Raw genomic sequence first — 20,397 nt, forward strand, 5'->3', positions numbered from 1 at the left:
AGAAACATATAATGCATTGCAATACTCTAATCAGCAGATTAGTAGAGTATGCAGATAGGCTACCTTTATCCAGACTGAGTTGTGGTCAGAAATACAGCTGTGCTTGAGTCTTCAGTGACAAAAGCAAGGAGTACTTCCAAAATATTCAATTGTTCTTTTTGAGAAAGTACAATTGTACCCTGAACAATCTGTCTCCCTGAGAGCCATGACTCAGAAACCACCAGTCAAGAACTCCACCATTTTGTTTGAACTCAATTTCACCATATTCTCTATATTCTCCAACCCACTAATCCTTCTTTTCATTTGCATCATGGTAAGCTGTGTAGTGTGAATAATGTTTATATATAATTATCCTGAGGTAAGTAAAGTCAATAAAATGAAGTTGAATCCAGGCAACAACAAAAAAAGCCCCATGAGCACATGATTTTTATGTTTAGGAATTGATTCTGTGTCCCAGATAGGCTTACATTTTAGTGAAAGAGCAGTAGCATAACTTGAGGTGTTCCTTGATCCAGCATTTTACTTAAGTCAAGTGGACTGTGTATATTACAGGACCTTTTATCAGTTTTGGTTGGATATACAAGTACAGCTATCTCTTAACAGAAATAAATCCAATCCAAATGGTTCATGCTTTTAGAACCTCCTGAATGGACCATCATGTAGGTCTGTGGAGTTCATTAGACAGCTTTTAATCTGTGGAAGGAAACTTCCAACTGTGAGGAAATGATGGAATCACTATATGCCAACATTTTGAAAGAGCTGATGAGCTATTTGCTTTTATGATTTTCATCTTTCAATCTTTCGGATTGCAAAGATTTTGAAAGAGAAGCTTTCTATCTATGAGTGTGTCTGGTTTTAAGATCATTATAGTTGTCTATATGAACCGGAAGAGCCTCACTGTATGGAATTATACATTCTTTCACCTATAAAGCATCTGAAGTCTAAATTCATCTCCTCTTTAAAAGTTTGATCAATTAACTCGATTATCCAACTGATTGTAGTACTCGATTTAGGTCATCAATGTTACTACTGAAGTAAATAAAAGAACCCTTTTATTTACACATCAAGTGTTTTCCTTCCTAATACAGACACACAAACAAGGAAACCTTTAATCAACCATAGTTTCCATCTTGTCAGAAAAATATGTTTTGTGCTTCGGAAAAAAATAAAATGTTAAACCACAGCTTATAGTTCTTTTATATCCTAACTTGTTTTGAATTTGATAAATATAACTTCTAATTTCAGCTGAAATATTTTTTTAAAATGATATTTTAATTTGGAACCTTCTTGATTTTATTTCAATTCATTCAAGCTGGTTTATGGGCAATGAATCATGTTAAGGCTCAGCAATAAATGGCTTTAGCACTACTGGTTTTGTTTAGTGAATCATTTGGGAATCTGAAGCTAACATCTTTTTTTCTTGAAATAAGCCATACTAACTAAAATACCATGCTAAATAAACTGCATTCTGTAATTGATTAGCTGATTCAGTGAGAAACAAATGAATGCAGTTAGCATAATATATTTTCATTTGATGAGGAAGAAAATCATGCCATATGAACTTTATTGTGTGCAAAAAATGGGGGGATTATATCTTGGCACTAGATATACTTATTTGATCCAGTTCTGTGATTAATCTCACCATTTGTTCTCAGGGACAATTTGATTCCCAATATGACCAACAGAGCTAATTCACTCAGGGGGAAACTTTAAAAAAATCCAAAGGATATATTAGAGTGCTTGGCTTATAACAAAGTATTAAAGTAGAAGTTGGGATAAGAGGACCTTGAGGAGAAGTTACAATGAGTGCATGGAGAGAGAGGGAGGGAGAGAGAAACTTGGCATAGCCAGTGATGGTTAACTTTAGCTGGAAAAAATAAACAGACATGAGGAGAAAATGGATGATTACCACCATGAACGACTGCACACCTGTTGGCAGAAAAGCATATAGTATCACATTTTGTTGGAAGTTTTCATAAGATGAAGATTCCCTCCCTGCCAACCTCCCATGCTCTCTTCTCCAAACTCCTCAAACAGGCAGCAGGAGAAGGTCCAGCTGGAAAGTTGCTTGTACTGACACAGTTTACATTCTCCATTTCCCCATTCCCTCCACACCACTTTCCCCACACTCCAAAAGTTTTCTGAAGCAGACTTTAAGATTTAAACAAATATCAGTTTATAAAGAAACAGTCTGCTCCCATTTCTCTCTGCCATCCCTCCATCCTGCCTTTTCCCTCACAGCCAAAACTCAAAGAAGTGGCATTAACAGAACATGTTCAGAAAACAAACATGTGGAGCATATCCAACAATGAATCTGGATGTAGCATGCCCTGTTAAAAAAAACAACACACGAATAGGAAGAAAGAAAAACAGCAAAGTCAATTGGGATTATATACCAGTCAGAAAAAACATGTATGTATAAATAGGGAGAACAATGCCTTCAATTCTCAACTTCTGAACTCAACTTCTTCTGTTTCCAAGTAATTCTACTCTTTGTGGGTTCCTGCCCACATCTTAAATTAAAAACATAATTCTATATAGTTATTACTCTTCCCAAAACGGGAAGAATTAAGTTTTCTAAAGTTGTCCAAAAGTATGTCTGACTGCAAACAAAGACCATTGTTGGTTGCAATTTATTTTGCCTCTAGTGCCCTGCACTAATTTTTTTGGCTTAATCAATGTGGCAACTTGCATTCCCCTTGACCTTGTCCCCTGACTCCTTCAATGTTTTTTGTCTCAATGTCTCAATATTGTGGAGTGACCCAGTTCCATGAGGTTTCTACATAATGCACCAATCACCCTCAGATGATTTTTTAAAGCTATGTTTTGGATAGTTGTTAAACCTGGTGAGATCTTCCTCCTATCAAGCTTTGAGGAAGTTCAACTTTGAAAAAGAACTGCTCATGCTAATATTTACAGGAAAATATCCAGCACATGTATCAAAGCACCTTTCATAAATACCTTCATAATTTGGTAGGATCAAATGATATGCAAACTGAAATGCAATTGTTTGTGATATACATTTATGCATTCAATAAAATATCCAGTTGAAATTTTCTGTGATTTTTATATAGTTGTATTATACTTTAAATATGAACATTAATTTTCATATGGTTGAAAGGAATGAATTGTTGTTCCCCTCCCTGCACCTATTGGGCTTCTCAAAATATTACAAGTGGCCAATAATAAACAAAAAGTAGCCATTCTTGGTCTAGGGCCATGATGGCGAACCTATGGCACGTGTGCCCAAAGTGGCACAGGGAGCCATGTCACCTGGCATGTGCGGCATCACCCGTTCCTCTTCCGGGTTTCTGGTGCGCATGCTCATGCGATGATCAGCTGGCCTTTGTGCGTATGGCAGTGACAGAAACCAGAAGAGCTGATCTTCCATTTTCCGGCATGAGCATGAGCGCCAGCCAGCTGATCGGCGCATGTGCATGTGCGGCAGTAACTGGAAGACTTGGTGGCCCGGTGTGCGTGAAGCACTCCCTTTTTGGCACTCATTACCGAAAAGGTTCACCATCACTGGTCTAGGGCCTAGGCTTAAATTACAGTAAACTTAATTTCAGTTTATCATTCTTTACTTTATCTACATAGACTGAAAACTTCAGACATAGTAGAAATTACAAAATAATCAGATTGCACTGTGATCTCCTAAAATATCAGCTAAAGACAAAATGTGGGGTGAGGGAAGATAAGGTTCATAAATATTAAGTGAAAGACCCATCCCTGTGCTTTCCACCAAGGCGTATCATTTTCTCAGTGCATTTCTATATGTATATGTTGAATTTAGGTGGGTTCATCAGATCCAGATTCCCTACACCAGATGATTCCCCAAAATTGTGCCAAAGGGCAGCAGTGCTATCTGCTGTTCTTAGTATACTCAGTTTCCCTATTGTACCTAATTATATATATTTAAATTATTTTATTTTTTTTTGGAAAATGAATGGGAAACTGCAAAGGAATGCACCAACCTGAAATGTAACTTGTTACTGTGTCTTTTCTGGATGTTTTAAAACATACGGTGTCAAATTGGAACATAAAAATGTACAAGTGAGTTTAGATGCAGCCTGTTCTTTATCTTTTTGTAAATGGATATTCTGACTATTCACATCCCTTAGGGCAGGGGTGTTAAACAGGCAGCCTGCAGGCCAGATGCGTCATGCACAGGCCATGCCCATCCCAGCTCTGTGAAGGGCAAAAATGTCATGATACATCACGTAACGGGAACATGACATGGTGAGTTTGACACCTGTGCCCTAGGGCAACCATTTTTTGACAGTAGCACATATGACATTGTCTCTCTCTCAGTTGTATTTACCCACAATATCATTCTCATCATCATCATTCTAACCATTGTCTATTCACTGCAAGATGAAGGCCTCTTCTGCATGTTTCCAACTAATACAGTGTTGAGCTTTCCTTTGCCAATTGGGCCCCCAATACTTGCTGATGTCGTTGCTCCATCTTGTTTTAGGCCTCTTTTGTGGATGCTTTTTACCAAGTAGAATCCATTCTATGACTGTCTTGGTCCACCTGCCATCAGTTCTTCTTGCTATGTGACCAGCCTGTTTCCTTTTCAATTCTTTTACTCTTTTGATGGCATCAAGTATCATTCTATCCTTCACATATTCATTTTTTTTATTAATGTAGAAAACATTATTGAGGCATAATCCAACCCTCCCTGATTAAAGCAACTAAAATTTTATAGTAATCATCTGTTTTCTTCTAACACTACTTAGCTCTCTTTTTCAATTAAAATATAAATTTGGCAGTGAAAAACTACATTTTTGTCAATCTCATTCTTGGCATGATATAAGAATGTTTGCTGTCCAAACACTCCAGCTATACAAGGAATATCATCCTTTTCAAGAAAAAATGAAGTTGAAAGCTATTTCAGAGACAGGGAACTAATTTAAGGAAGACAAAGGGTGCCTTGAGTAATATTTGATCTCTAATCTGTAATCTTTTATTATTTAAAATATAATTAAAATTGATGTTTCCCTTTAATCAAGGAAAATCTGCCAATGTATTTGAGGATTATTGCTGGTTGTTAATTTTCATAAAAACATTAGGTTGATGATAACAAACTATGAGAACATGTCAAAGTATTTACAGGACACTTGTGGCAGCAGCAACAAGTTTGTTGCAGTCCTGAACATTTCTTCTACTTCAGTTAATAAAAGGGTTAATGCTAGAATAATGTCAAAACGTTCGCTTCCTTTTCCAAGCAAAACACATTTTTGGCAATGTTCCCCATCTGGGGAGAGTCAATCCACTCCTCTTTTCCTCCGCCTTCTCTGCTCAACAAATGAATCTCATTGCCCAACACACTTCACAACTAGTTTCATCTTAGTCCAAACTCATGATATGTTTCAACTTCTGCCAAAAAGACTTTTTTTTAAAAAAAAGAAGTTTCTATGTAAGTAAAAGGAGAAGTAAAAAGAACAGAGGAGAGCAGCTTACTGTGTGATGATTACCCTATAGAAAGGAGTTGGAAGTAGCTGAGAGTAGAGATTTTACTCAGATGATCAGAGACTGTTTGAAGCCAGTATCAAACAGGCCACAAGAGAATACGACTTAGTCTCTTGTCTTTCCTTTCCCTTCCTGTACAGTTATAGTTTAGAAATGTATATTCTCGACTCTAACACCAACCCACTCCTGTTTTTTCTTCTTGTTTTGCATCCTAATTCCAGCCACTGTCATCCAAGAGCAGAGCAAAACTGGCACACATTCTCTCCCCACACCCAAAAGCTAAGAACCAGACAACTGTCTCCGAAGATCATTCCTGTGGCCAAAAACAAGAGGGTTGACTTTCCCACAAGCCCAGGATGATTCAGGAGTGATCAGACAAAATCAACTTTCTGGGTACTCAACCGCCCCTCTCTAACCAACAGAATTGGAGGTACTGTTGAGGCAAAGCAGGGATGACTAACGTGAGCCCATTCTTTGTATACTTTCGTACCACTTCAAGTCTGTCTAAGACTTTCAAAATTACTGATGTGCGGTTATGTGTTCTCATTCTCTAAATATTCTCTGCTTTTGTCTTCAACTTCTGTAAGATCTTGCTTAAGGTGCACTGCAGCAACTCTACAAGAACTATCTTTTGAGGAATACAAGAATGCAAAACTAAATCATCAGATCAAGTAAAAGAAAAAATAATTTAGAAGAGAAAAAGAAGTATTAAGAGTTCCGTTTCATATTGCAAACTGAGCTTAAATCAAATCCCAAGTCTGTACTGAATGAGAAGAGTCCTAAATACAGTTAGTCCTCAACTTACAACCCATCGTTTAACAACAGTTTGCAATCATTATGGCCTTGGAATGGGTACTTTACAGCCTATAAGGCACTTCCAGCTATCGTAAAACATTGTAACAGTTTCCTCCCCCCATCACATAATTGCATCTCTGAACACTTGGTGACCTATTCACTTTTACAACCAGTTGCCAAGTGCACTACAATCATGTAATAGCCATTTGCAACCTTCTCTGCTGGCTTCCCCAGAAAGTCAAGAAGTTGGCAAGGAAGGTTGCAAGAGGAGGGGACACTGGACCTGAAGTCTGTTCCCCTCATGTGCCAAGAGTTTTCTCTTCCTGTCCATGCAATGAGGAGAAATCCTTCCCTTTGCTGGAGGAACAGACCTCAAATCTGGCAAAAACACTAGCAAATGACAGCTCAGAGCCTTTCAGAATACTGTTTTTTGCCATCAACTCTGCCCCTCTTGAGGGGAAAATGCCAGCAACAGCAGGAGGATTGAGCCTTTCAGACTGCTTCTCAAAGGACACTGGAAGGACAGACCCCATATGTGGCGAAAATGCTAGTAAATGCCAGCATTCTCACGATTCTTCTCCCTGGTGTGGCTGAAAGCGGGCCTGGATCTCCTGGGTGTGGTGGGAAGCCCAGGTCTTCTCCCCACCACGCACACCAGGAGGCCTGGGCCCTCTTCCTGGTATTCCACTTAAACACCCAAGCATTGCTTATTTACTACAAGTGGAGAGCTGTGATTGTGGTCATTGAGCAAAGCAGTCATGTGGCATCTCGCTTAATGACTGCTTTACTCAATGATTGATCTTCCAGGCCCAATTATGGTTGTAACTGGAAAGCTACTTGTATAAACTGTCTAAAACTGGTGGGATTATCTGAAGTTTTGGGAAGTACAAGAGGTCAAAAAACAACTTCCCATCTTACATATGGAATAGTATGGGGCCAGACAATCCCTGGTAGATGTACTTGTGTCATTATATCAGTATCAATGAAACAAAGAGATAACTTTTAATTATCATTAGTTTATATTCTGCATGCAGAGTTGTTCAGGTTTTATATTATTATTTGGTTATGACATTTGTTCATTGTAATAGTCTACCCTTTCCACCATGAGTGCCCTCCAGAACTATTGGGCTGCAACTTCTTATGTACCGAGCTGAGGTGGCGCAGTGGTTAGAGTGCAGCACTGCAAGCTACTTCAGCTGACTGCTAGCTGCAGTTCAGCAGTTCAAATCTCACCGGCTCAAGGTTAACTCAGTCTTCCATCCTTCTGAGGTCGGTAAAATGAGGACCCAGATTGTTGGGGACAATATACTGACTCTGTAAACCGCTTAGAGAGGGCTGTAAAAGCACTATGAAGTGGTATATAAGTCTAAGTGCTATTGCTACTACTAGTATGCCAATGTTTGTTTCTTGGGCTGATAAAAGTTATACTGTATCATATCTGGAGGGAATCAAACTGAAAAAGCTCTACTGGATCAAGTACAGTAATTTGTCCCAATGCATTGTTTACAGCCTTTATTTCTATATCAATGTTATCCTTTCACTTAATTGTAATATGATGTCATGTAATTGCCTCAATACCTGGATATTGGTCATTCATTGGTCTTCTTTGGTTTATGGAATTTCTCACTGTTGTTCTGAAATAATTTCGATGTGAAGCATAGCCTATAATGTAGGTATAATGGTATCATGCCACACCATGATTAATTTGGAATTCTGGTGATCAGGACACAAGCATATTTTTCCCAGTCATGGGAAATTTTGAACAATTCTGAACAATTTAATTAATGTTCATTAATTTTTCCAGATTTGTAAGATACATTAAATTGTAAACTAGCTGAACAGGCTGGGTACCCAGACGTTTCTAAGCCACCCCCTACTCCACAAAATCTAATTAAGGTTAAACAATCCATGTTGTGGGGATGCAATGCTAGTCTTTATCTGATCTGGATAAGAACGTTTTGCAATCAAGCCATATTTTATTCCAATATTACTACAATGTGTCCAATATGCATAGATTTCTTTAAACTGAAATAAGAAAGCTCTGATATTTCATCAGCTCTTAGTCCATGTAGTATTCTCTGCAAGGTTTCATCCTTCCATACACTCCATCTCTCTTGTTGCTTGCTAAATTCCAGAATAAAAAACATAATCATTTATCTTCTCCTCATAGACATGTTGCTTTCTTCTGAACAGATTAGATAGGGAGCTGGAATTCAGCAGGCAGCAAATCTTTGAACAAGACAACCTCCCTCCCTGCCAGAAATTGAGGGAAAGATACCTCCCTCAGTTTTTCAACTTTGTCTGAAAAACAATATAAAAGCAATAAGCAATTTCAACTACCTTTTGAGAACTGCTGAAAAGGCTATCTGCCTGTACATAATCAAACTATTAATGCAAAGATTATTCTTAAACCAGACAGTAGAATGGTTAGGGTTAGGGATACTGCTATTCTGTCTCTACCCCATTTTTGTGCTTGTTTGTTTAATCAATCAATCGTATTTTCTTACTTTTTTTTAATTAAAAAAATATGCAGTTTCCTTTCTATTCTGGCATACCTCCCACAGCATATTGGAAGGCCCATGAGACCTATTCATTCAGTGCAGAGAGTCTCCAGCAGTTCCTCTAAAAACTTCAATTCACACGCAGAGGGTGGGCAGAGCTTTCGGCACGCGATGATAAAAAGGTTAGCCATCACTGGTCTAGTGGTTAAAACACCACACTAGAAATCCAAAAACGATGAGTTCTAGCCCTACCTTAGCCATGAAAGCCAGCTAGGTTAGCTTGGGCAAGTCACTCTCTCTCAGCCCAGGAAGGTGTGTACATTCACTGGCTTGAGTTATTTGGAAAAATTAAAGGGGGGGGGGAGAGGGAGGGAAGGAGGGAGAGAGAGAGAGAGAGAGAGAGAGAGAGAGAGAGAGAGAGAGAGAGAGAGAGAGAGAGAGAGAGAGAGAGAGAGGAAGTTGGTGTGTGTGTGAGAGAGAAATTGTTAACATTTCAAAAGATAGACTCAAAATTCAGAGAGATCTTGACAGATTTGAGCATTGGGTTCTATCCAACAAAATGCAGAAAAGTGGTGAGAAAAGTCCTGAACTTAGACAAGAAAAATCATATGCTCAAGTACAGAATAGGCAGTAGCTGACTCAACACTAGTATCTTGAGAAAGATCTATGTATCCTGGTGGACCACTGTTTAAGTATGAGTCAGTAGTATACTGCAACTACCAAAACACAATCCTAGGCTGCATCAACAGAGATAACACCACGATCATGGGAACTAATAGAACTGCTGAACACAACACTAGTGAAGCCATATTTATTTGGAATACTGCATCCAGTTCTGGTCCCCATAATATAAAAAGTGCAGAGTACAGAGTACAGCACAAGATGATAAAGTGTCTGGAGGCTAAATCCTATGAAGAATGACTAAAAGAACTAGGTATGTTTAGTTTAACAAACAGAAGACCGAGATGAGACATGATAGCAATCTTCCAATACTTGAAGGGCTCTATAGGGAAGAGGATATTGACTTATTTTCCATAGCACATGAGATTACAATCATTTGTCCAAGATGGTATGAGGACTCCTGTCTTGGGAAGGAGGTTGGACTACTCATTAGAAGATAATCAAGGTCCCATCCACGCCTATGATTTTATGAAGATAATCAGAAGCCAGTGCAGATTTATTAAGAATGAGTCTCACAAATTAATTTTATCTCATTTTTAAATCAAGTGTCTTCCTTAGACTGTAGTTATAAGTTTTATATATTCTTATTTCTCTCTCATTGATTCATAATTACTAAGTTAATTGACTGTATATTGAATGACTTGAAATAAATGCTTGCAGGAAGACAATGATAGGTTCACAAATTGTGCAAAGTCATAAATTAGTATAAATATAGTATAAACACACACCATTTTAAACTAAAGTCAAACAAATTGTATTGTAATTAAAAGAAATATATGAACCCTGTCTTTGTCTTTTAACGCCACCCTTAAAACATTTATTTCTGATATAAAACTAAACTATAGACTAGTATTAATGTGGGCATCAAATACATGTTTCATCTTCTTCAGTGTAGTTAAGGGGGAAATGGAAAGGTATGTTTCTACTTTTAACTAACCATAGTTTATTGTATATGAACATATGTAAACTTATGGAAGCTTCAATCATAATTAATTCAAGGAAGTCTGGAACACACTGTAAATTTTGTGTCTTGACTTGTTCACTAACCATGGTCTTGGTTATAAACTTAAATATAACCATTTTATAGCAGCAGCTTTCTTTTTAAAAATCTACTCACAAACATATCAAAAGAAGTAGTACATAAACCCAAAAGTTGAACCTGGTTTGTGTGTATGTTTGTATGTTTAATGATAAAATTTAATATTAAATTACAATCAGATCTCTATCTTCTTCCTAATCGATACAAAACTCTATGATAATCCTTTGGTTCACCTTTAAATATTGCCATGTATTGCCTGTATTGTAATAAAAGTTATATACTGTCAGTGTAACCATTTACACACATCTATCCAATATTATCTTGCTCCTTTTCTCATCCCACTGTTTATATAAATGTGACATTTGTTGGGACTATATCTGTGGATATCCCTAAAATTTAACTATTGCAAAAAATCAGGACTTGCTATAATATTTATATATGACAGCATGTTATTAAACTATTCTATATTTCCCACATTGATTACCCCACAGTTTTTACTGTCATATTTTTATTATATTATTTATAACACTTTGGAACATTTTAAAAATTACATTTAATGGAGAGTATTATCATCAAATAAAAATCAAATAATTTTATTATCACCATAAAGCCACAATATGATACAGTATAAAACCTAAAAGTAAGTGAATATAAATATATTGACAGGTATGTATAAATATAGAATATATAACAAAGAATGAGGATGAAACAGAATATAAAGCTGTACACTAGCCAAAGGCACTCTGAGAGACAGATACGTGCTACCTAAATTTGATGAATAAATAAAAACAAAAACCTTTTTTTAAAGTACAGGGATATAAGTACATTGATAATAGAATAAAACAACATAAAGCGCAGATAAGAATGAATAACTGAATAAATTAGAATCTTCCACTACAAGTAAGATGAATAACAGAGAAGGAACAAAACTGAGCAACCTGTGAGGAAATATAGATAAAACAACTGACAAATAAATGTTGTTTTCTGTGTCTGGAAACCTGAAAGTCATCCTAGAGTCCTTGTAAAGGAAAAAAGATATGGCTAAAGATTCTACTGAGCCATCACCACATTGGCATAGGCACTAGTTTAATGGAGTAATCTTACACTGTCAAAAGAGGGCTGAGGAGGGCAGTGTGTCTAGCATGACTAAAATAAAAGCCCTACATAATTTTTATATTGTACTAGATCAGGTGTGTCAAACTCGTGATATGACGTTGTTGTCACATGACGTATCGTGACCTTTTCCCCCTTCGCTAAACCGGGAATGGGGTGGCTAGTACGTGACGCATCCAGCCTGCGGGCTGCAAGTTTGACACCCCTATACTAGATGATAAATAAGAGGCTGATACAAATCCTTCTTGAAGAATCCCTTGAATTATAGGACTAGACACTAGGCTTAGGTCAGTTCGAAGGTCCATATCCCAGATCTATTTCTTGTGAGCACATCTGGCATTTTCAAAATCTACAGAGTAGAGTCTCTCTATTGACAAACCCAATAAATAAGATTTTATTGATAGCTTTTTAAGCCATATTGTTCAAATGGCCCCTAAGAGCCAAAGGTACCAAACCAATAGGAAGACCAATTTTAATCCTAACCCAAGTTGGCAATAACTAAGCTCTAAGCTCCACAAAAACTAAAGCCATCTCCAAATATAAATGCAGCATTCTTAATACATTTGGGGATTGCAAGACTGGCTCTAATAAGCTTAGTTTGAACCATTTCACAAATATTGAATTTAGTAAGAGTTCAGACTTGAGTACTGTAGAGAAGCTAAAGGCCAAGAACACTTCGGATGCTGCAGGGACGTACAGTAATGATCTCCCTTTGAATGAAAAAATAATAATCTCAGAATACTTTGGCCTACATTGAACAATTCTAGCACAATAGAAAAGATGTGGATTCCAAGACTGAGCACATGGAACAGCACCCCGAAGTATTTAAGGGTATACACCTGTTCAGTGGAGTTCCATTAATTTACCATTTATAGTATCAAGCAAATATTAAAACGTTCATTTTCTAATACTTTATTAATTATTAATAATCTTTCTTTTACATAAGATTAGAAATAATCTTTTGTTTTATGCCAGTGTCCCTAGTCCTTCTCACTCCTACATGAGAAATGGACATGATAATTACATCTTCTGCATATAAGGATACCAGAGTCACTTACTCCTCTGCAAGAGGAGAGTGATGAGCAGAGATAATGAGCGCCTGTATTATTGGATTATTGAAAAGTAAGGGACCTAGCAGAGGTAGTCCTCAATTTACGACAGTTCATTTAGTGACCGTTCAAAGTTACAAAGGCACTGAAAAATGTGACTTATGGCCATTTTTCATAGTTATGGCCTCTGCAGCATCCCCATAATCATGTGATCATCTTTTGTGACCTTCTCACAAGCAAAGTCAATGGAGAAGCCAGATTCACTTAACAACCAAGTTACTAACAGTGATTCACTTAACAGCTGTGGCATGAAAGGGGTCAAATGGGGCAAAAGTCACTTAACAAATATTTCACTTAACAACAGAAATTTTGGGATCAATTGTGGTCGTAAGTCGAGGATAACTTGTACAGTATTCAGTCTTGCTTTACCGCTCTATGTATTGGAACAACTTCAGAGAAATGGGTATTAGGAAGGTGTTATGTCTATTGGCTTTGCATTTTCCTGGGCATCTTTCTACATGCTTAAGCTCCTTATTTCAACTGATCATAAATTCGCTGACACCTTTTACACAAATGAAAGGTGTAATGTATTTACTTGAGGTTCCCCTCCTTCCTACCTGTGACACCGCATCAGAAACTGCTTTGGCACTTATCTTAACTTTAAAGGTGGTTTGATCATAGCATGAAAGCCTCCTGTTGAAAATTTTATTGCATGCCCAGATATTAATGCACACAGCCTTCATCATGATTTAAGGTTTTTCTATTCAATGATTCTGGTTTTTAAAAAGCATGCAAACCGAGTCCTCTTCTACTAGGGCCGTGATGGCGAACCTATGGCACACATGCCACAGGTGACACATGGAGCCATATCTGTGGGCACGTGAGTGTTGCCCTAGCTCAGCTCCAGTGCGCATGCACCCGCCAGCCAGGTGATTTTCAGGCCTTCCAGTCCCACCAGAAGTCAGGAAACGGGCCGTTTCCAGCCTCCAGAGGGCCTCTGGGCAGTGGGGAAGGTAGTTTTCGCCCTCCCCAGGCTCCAAGAAAGCCTCCGGATCCTGAGGAGGGTGAAAAATGGGCCTACCTGGCCCACCATGCCATCGCATGCCAAAAGCGGGGAAAGCATGGGGGGGTTGTGCACACATGTGTGGGGGGGACGCATTGAATTGTGAGTGTGGGCACACAGACATGCAACCCCCCATGCCCCCCACTATTTTGGCACGCAACAGCAAAAACATTAGCCATCACTGTACTAGGGTATACAGTGATATAGTTGACTGACAAAACTTCACTTCTCAAAATACTGTATGTTTTAGCCATTGCTTTCACTTCATACTCCTATAGCCAAAGGCATAGGTGGAAATCCCAGTTATAAAGATATGAACAGATGACAATCAAAAGTTGCACACCTAATCTTTTTATAATTCTTGCAAGGACAGGAAAATTCAGAACTAACCATTTCACAGATTTGGGACTGACAGACGCAATTAAATCTAACAATAAATTGTTCATCATTGAGGAATGCAATTTTAAGTTACTCAGCTATTGTTTCATTTTGGTTGAATCAGAGAAGCACAGCTAGAGCCTTTATTTTAATTTTTTGCTTTCTCTCCCATATATGGCCTTTTACTGGAACACCACTTCCAAGAATCTAGTGAGTACACATATCATGGATTACATGTACTAAAAAGTTTGTACAGAAAATCCCCAGAAGCCACACAAAGCACAAAATCATTAAATATTTCTTCGAACATGCATCAAAGAAAAGACTTCTAGTACATTTAGCAGCTCATATGGGTCATCTCCACTTGTTTGGATTACAACTGGAGACTTAAATTAAGTTCTCAATGTGTGTTTACAAACAGATTGTTTAATCTCTGCTGAAGACTTTTATAGTTCCGAAAAGGTTCTTGCCTTTAATAATTTAAAGGTTCCAGAGTTAAACTAGGCTTCTGCAAGATGATACAAAAAAAATGGTACCTAAAGCTGCAGTATTTAAAACTGAACTGATGGTACATATTTTTAAATAAGGTTAACCATGATTAACAAAATCACAACAGAGATATAAGACTATTAGCTATTTTCTAAAAGGATGGCCACAATATACAGAATCTGAATTGTGTCTAGAAAGATATGAAAGCACAAAGGTTTGTGCATTGGGACTACGCACCACTTCAGATTGAAAGCAAAAAGCTGGTAGGCCATCATCTCTAAATCTCAGTGGTGGACAATAGTTGTGTGATTCCAGGATATTATTCAGCTGTTTTAAGAAGCTGACTCAGATAAGTGTAATCTTTGTGCTGTCACATTGTCAAAAATCCAAATTAGTGCACAGCTTTATTTTGTTTTTTCAAGGATGCATTTTATTAAGCAGTCAACTCTTCTATTCCACATTTGGAGAATTGGGAACTTTGAAAGTGGCATAGCTGTGTGTAAAATGTAATCAAAGGATATTTTCTCAAAACATGAATAGATCTAAATCCAAAATATCACAGTAGACCACAAGGATCACTTACTTGAGTCTGTTTATGTCAAATTTATATGTAGTTTTATTTAAATTGATTTCAAATATTCTACCCCACATTTCTACTTCAAAGTCCTTACTTTGAAATTTATTTATCTGAAGTCAAACACACCTATGTCATGGATTCTGGAGAAATTCTTGAAGAGTACTAGTAGATGTTAGCTGCAGAGTTATTTATCAAAAACAGGCCAATGCCATTTATTTATAAGATAGTTACATTGTACATTTGCAATGCTTAAACTTAAGTTCTCATTTTACATTTTTATGACCTCATTATCATCCTGAGAATTCAGTGATCTTGTATTTAACACAACTTCCCAAGTTCATAGTATTAGTATAGGCAAAACTTCCTAATACCCTGCAGTTTTACACACACAAATAACATGAATAAAGAGAGTACCAGAGATTCAGTATGAGTAAATTGTACAATTTGCATCAACTCTATCAATAATAATGAAATCTCTAGAGCACACTTGCTGAGGAATTCTGGGAGTTGCAGTACATACATCTTAAAGGGTCTGACATTGAGAAATGTGATTCTAGATTAATGCTAGACATATCATGGTTCTCCTTATGATCACTGATACACATTGTAAGCAATAGCATTAGCACTTAGACATATATACCGCTTCTAAGTGCCTTACAGCCCTCTCTAAGTGGTTTACAGAATCAGCATATTGCCCCCAACAATCTGGGTCCTCATTTTTCCAACCTCAGAAGGATGGAAGGCTAAGTCAACCTTGAGACAGTGAGAATCGTACTGCCAAACTTCAGGCAGCCGGCAGTCAGCAGAAATAGCCTGCAATACTGCATTCTAACCACTGTGACACCATGACTCCTAGGTTAAGGAGAAATATATCAGTGTGATATGCTTTTGAAAATCCAGTGCTATACGTTGAAAGTAGTTTTAGCATATATGCCCCTTTCCATAGCTATTGAAAACATAACCTTATGAGACTCATTGTAAGACTTAAATTGTTTAAGCAGCAGACATTTTAACTAAGTGTGTTTATGCATATTTTCTCTGACTATAATACTCCTCTAAAAATTAAGCATCGGTGCAAATCAATAACGTAACAAATTCATCTTCTCTTAATATAGTTCTTTTTTTATATTTCAGTTTTACTAACAGAACCAACTTTAATGACTATACATTTCCAATCATCAGTTAGAATGCATGTCATCATCATTTGTGTTTGTTGGTAAGAAATATTCATAGATGACAGTTTCAGCAAGAAATATCTCTTTGTACCCTACTGACTATTCTCTTCCAATATATTTCATGGCAAAAAATTACCAAAATAAAGAACATTTGATCAGACATTGCTGAAGGATGATGCTGAAACTTCAATCAACCACAATTTTTTATCATATTGGTCAGAAGTAGTTATAATTATTGTTCAGCAGTACAGTAGCTAGGCTTCATAGATTCCTCATGTTGCCTAGGGCCTGAACATTACAGTCTCCAAATATGTTGGGACATCCAATTTTTAATACTTTAAATATCAAAGTTTTGAATATGATTAACATTTCTTCAGTTAGGTTGATGGGAAAATGCAATTTAGTTCATGTAATAAAGATGGGAAATAAAAACACTAAATAAATAAATTTAGGAATGCTGTTTTGGAGAACAAAATTACTGGATTGGAAACTAAGCATCCCATGAACCTTAAATGATAAAAGCCAAGCCACTCTGTACAAAACAATACACATACACATACAGACACATACACACTATCATGGAGTTAAAGAAACATGATATCTTATATAAAGGGGTTGAATTATTTGTGGGGATCAGGATAAAGACCAAATAATAAAATATCAAAATATATTTTTCTGCTATAACTTTAGAAGAAATTATAGGTTTATTCAGAGAGCATGTACAGATTTTAGACCATTAAAAACTTACTCTTTTCTGTAAATTAATTTATTTGCCAACAAGAAAGTGATGGACAAACAGCTATTTTCAGCACACACAAACCCTTTCTCTGCTTCTTCCCCTTAAGAAACTTGACAAAGCAAAATAATTGGAGGAAAAAGATGGATTGTTATAACAATACATTGAAACCAAAGAAGATTATGAAGCTCAGATCTATTATATATGGACTTCAGACTTCATAAATTCACATTGGAATAGACACAGAAATATTACCATGATGTCTCAGTCCTTGTTAGAAATAGCTACCTATAATTTAGACACTTTGTTTTTCATTCGCTAGTGCCTTAGCGCACTTATATTTCAAAGCTTTCATTAAGAAAACAGATGGGAAGCCTAAAGAAACAGGAAGTAAAATTGCACTTAGTTCCCACCTATGCAAATCAACCCTATGTACTTTTATGAAAACACTAAACAATCCATGACTTGTTGGGTCAAGGCTTTCAACAATAACAGAACTTCTAATATATTTGAAAAGTTCTTAAAAATTCACAAGTTCAAAGTTATTTAGAAATGTGCCTTAAAAGTAGCCCATGTTGAACTGTATAGCACAGTCAAACATCAGAGTAGACCACAGGAATTGTGTTATGACATCTTGCACGATGTCATAAAATGCCTTATGATAATTTTCGGTTATAAAATGCTTGATAAAGTTGGGCAAATTTCAATTCCACAAGAGTCATGGGTCCTATAGTGTGGATGCTTTCTTTAAGTTAACTCATTTGAGGTACCTCACTTGAAAAGGTTTTCCCCTATGATGCACTGTTTTAACCAGTTAAAGATGGCAGACAGGAGAGTTTTAGTTATGTATAGATTAGCATAGTCTTCCTTTGCTTAAAAAGGATAAGGAATATATAATACAATATTCTAAATATTCATATTGAGTTTTGCATCTAATAAGAGCTGTGGACTTGTATTCTTAAGTGTAGCAATAATGAGATCTAAAGAAAGAACACAAGGAATCTCTAATAAGTGTTTCAAAAGTTGTGAAACTCATAAAATAACTCAAATAAAAACAACACCTGCCTTACAATTTGTACAAATGTTAGACAATAATGCACTTTTGTTCAATCTCCTACAGAAACCACTAAATCTTAACTTTGGTACTTAAATCAACTTGATTAAGATGTTCCTGTAAACAATTATTTCCTTCCAATCCATTAGACAACACAGCTAAACATCTAGTTATGAAATCTAAAATTCTTCTGTACATAAAGAAAAAGCAATGTTTCCAAATTCTGTTGTATTTAAAAATGTCTGCCAAGACCAAGCAGCTACAGGGGGGAAGGCAAGCAATAAAAGTGTTTCTTCACAGCAAACCCATCCATGCATTTTGTGTAACAGCAACTCTTGAGCCCAGCAGAAGCAAAGGATGTTGCTGCCTTTAGATGCTTCACTTCTCTATCCCCAGTCAAAACATTTCTAGAAGCAGATAGATAGATAGATAGATAGATAGATAGATAGATAGATAGATAGATAGATAGATAGATAGATAGATAGATAGATAGATAGATAGATAGAAATAGAGAGAGACGGAGGAATAGATACAGGCTTGCTATGGAGAATTTCCAAGAGCATTCTTTCTTTTAAAGCACATTTAGAAGAAGCTATTATTTGGAGAAGTTTAGTCAAGTATTGAGGTTCAAGGACAGATGCCAGGCCTTCTATTTTGGTCAAGACTCAAGATACCAAAAGAAATAGGAGAACCACAGTACAATCCCACCTGCCTAGGAGGGAAAACAAACGTGCACAAATACAGTACAATCACTGAAGTCTACTCCCTCTTTTCTCACAAATTATCAAATTCTCCCAACTATCCCTATTCCTTTCCTTAAATTTTCAGAGCACCAAAGCACCGAACTGCAGCTGACTTAGAAAAGTAGCAAAGTAAAATCAAATCAAATCAAATCAAATCAAATCAAATCAAATCAATCCATCTGGTTCTTCCCTTGTTGTTGTTTCAATCAGCCCCGGGAATTGTTTTGCTATTATTTGGGGGGGGGTATGTTTCAGACTCACCTAAGATCTCTGTTGATGCTAACGGGAGACCCAACTAAGGAAAAGGAAGGAACGACAAGGGAGGAGTGGGAACGCGAGGAAAAATAAAACAGCAACAAAGAAGCTGAAATCCCGAGGCTGAAAAAAGGTTTCAGGCCGGACAGATCTGCGAAGCACTCACCAAAGTAAAGCTGGAGCGGCTGACCTGGATGGAGAGGCTTTACAGGGGGAAAAAATAAAAAGAGAGAGAGAGAGACTGTTGTAACTTGGATGCTGGTTGCTTTTAGGAAGACTTGCAACTTTCCTAAAAAGCCCAGCAAGATAAGAAAAAGACACTGCGGAAAGGCACTGGAATCGAGGCAGCCGGACCCTCCATATGGGAGAAGGTTTTTGGATGACTGAACTCTCAAACAATTCCCTTCTTTTTGCTCGCCCACTTCTGGAACCTCCCACTCCTCCTCCTCCCAAAGGGAGGAGGAGGAGAAAAGGGGGAGGAGCTGAAGAAGTGAAAAGAGGGGAAACCGAGCTCCCTCCAAAGGGGCTCCCAACAATACCCTTCCCCTTCACGCTGTGTCGGCGGCGAGAGAGGGGAGCCCTCCATTTGCACCTGACGCCTCAAAGAAAGGGAAAGGGCGACGTTTCAAAGGCTGCTTGTAAAATCGATTTTCCAAATGTGAGAGAGGGGTAGGATGGGAAAGTTAGACGCAAAAGTTTGGGGTGGGTGGAGGGGGGGGAAGGAAGGGGAGTCTCTCATGGCCAGTCCTTTGCTTTGCAACTTGATATGCAGCGGTCTTTACTCCTAGCTGCTGATCCGTATTGACCAGCAACAGGCGGCGGAATAGCAAAAGTTAGGAAGAAGTTTGCTATAGTGAATGATTCTCTTTAGCGTAATGAATGATTTCATTAGGAAAAAAAAAAAAAAGCCAGGCCAATCAGGCCACGGATCGCAAAGGTAATTTAAGTGTGATGATGGAGGGACAGATCCTAGCAAGCAGGCTTTGGACAGGAAAATAAATCCTGTGAAGAGAGATTGCAGGCATTGGGAACGTTTAGTTTGGATAAGGGATAAGAGAGGAGGAATCCTTTTTAAACCAAAGAGGATGACCCAGAAGAGGATAAAGACCAGGAACCAAAATAATAGATTTCAGTCATAGGAAGGAAGAAGATTAATGAATGTTAAAAGCAAATTTCCTAACAGTAAGAGCTATTTGATCATGGAATCAATTAACCAGAATGGGGGGCCAAATCAGGGGTGAAATTCAGCAGGTTCTGACAGGTTCTGGAGAACC

The 20,397-nt window shown here is 37.4% G+C and overlaps 1 protein-coding gene across 1 annotated transcript in view; it reads right to left on the reverse strand.

Moving 5' to 3' along the window:
* The window catches only part of BOC (BOC cell adhesion associated, oncogene regulated), a 68,409-nt gene extending 48,628 nt beyond the window's left edge, over positions 1–19,781 (reverse strand). The window contains exon 1 of the mRNA XM_034411867.3: positions 19,290–19,781. The gene's annotated coding sequence lies outside the window, so the exon portion shown is untranslated. The remainder of the gene's footprint in view (positions 1–19,289) is intronic.
* Between the last annotated feature and the right edge of the window lie 616 nt (positions 19,782–20,397).

Source organism: Pantherophis guttatus, chromosome 5, assembly GCF_059756535.1.
Source record: "Pantherophis guttatus breed Tessera chromosome 5, ASM5975653v1, whole genome shotgun sequence".
NCBI classification, from domain to species: domain Eukaryota; kingdom Metazoa; phylum Chordata; class Lepidosauria; order Squamata; family Colubridae; genus Pantherophis; species Pantherophis guttatus.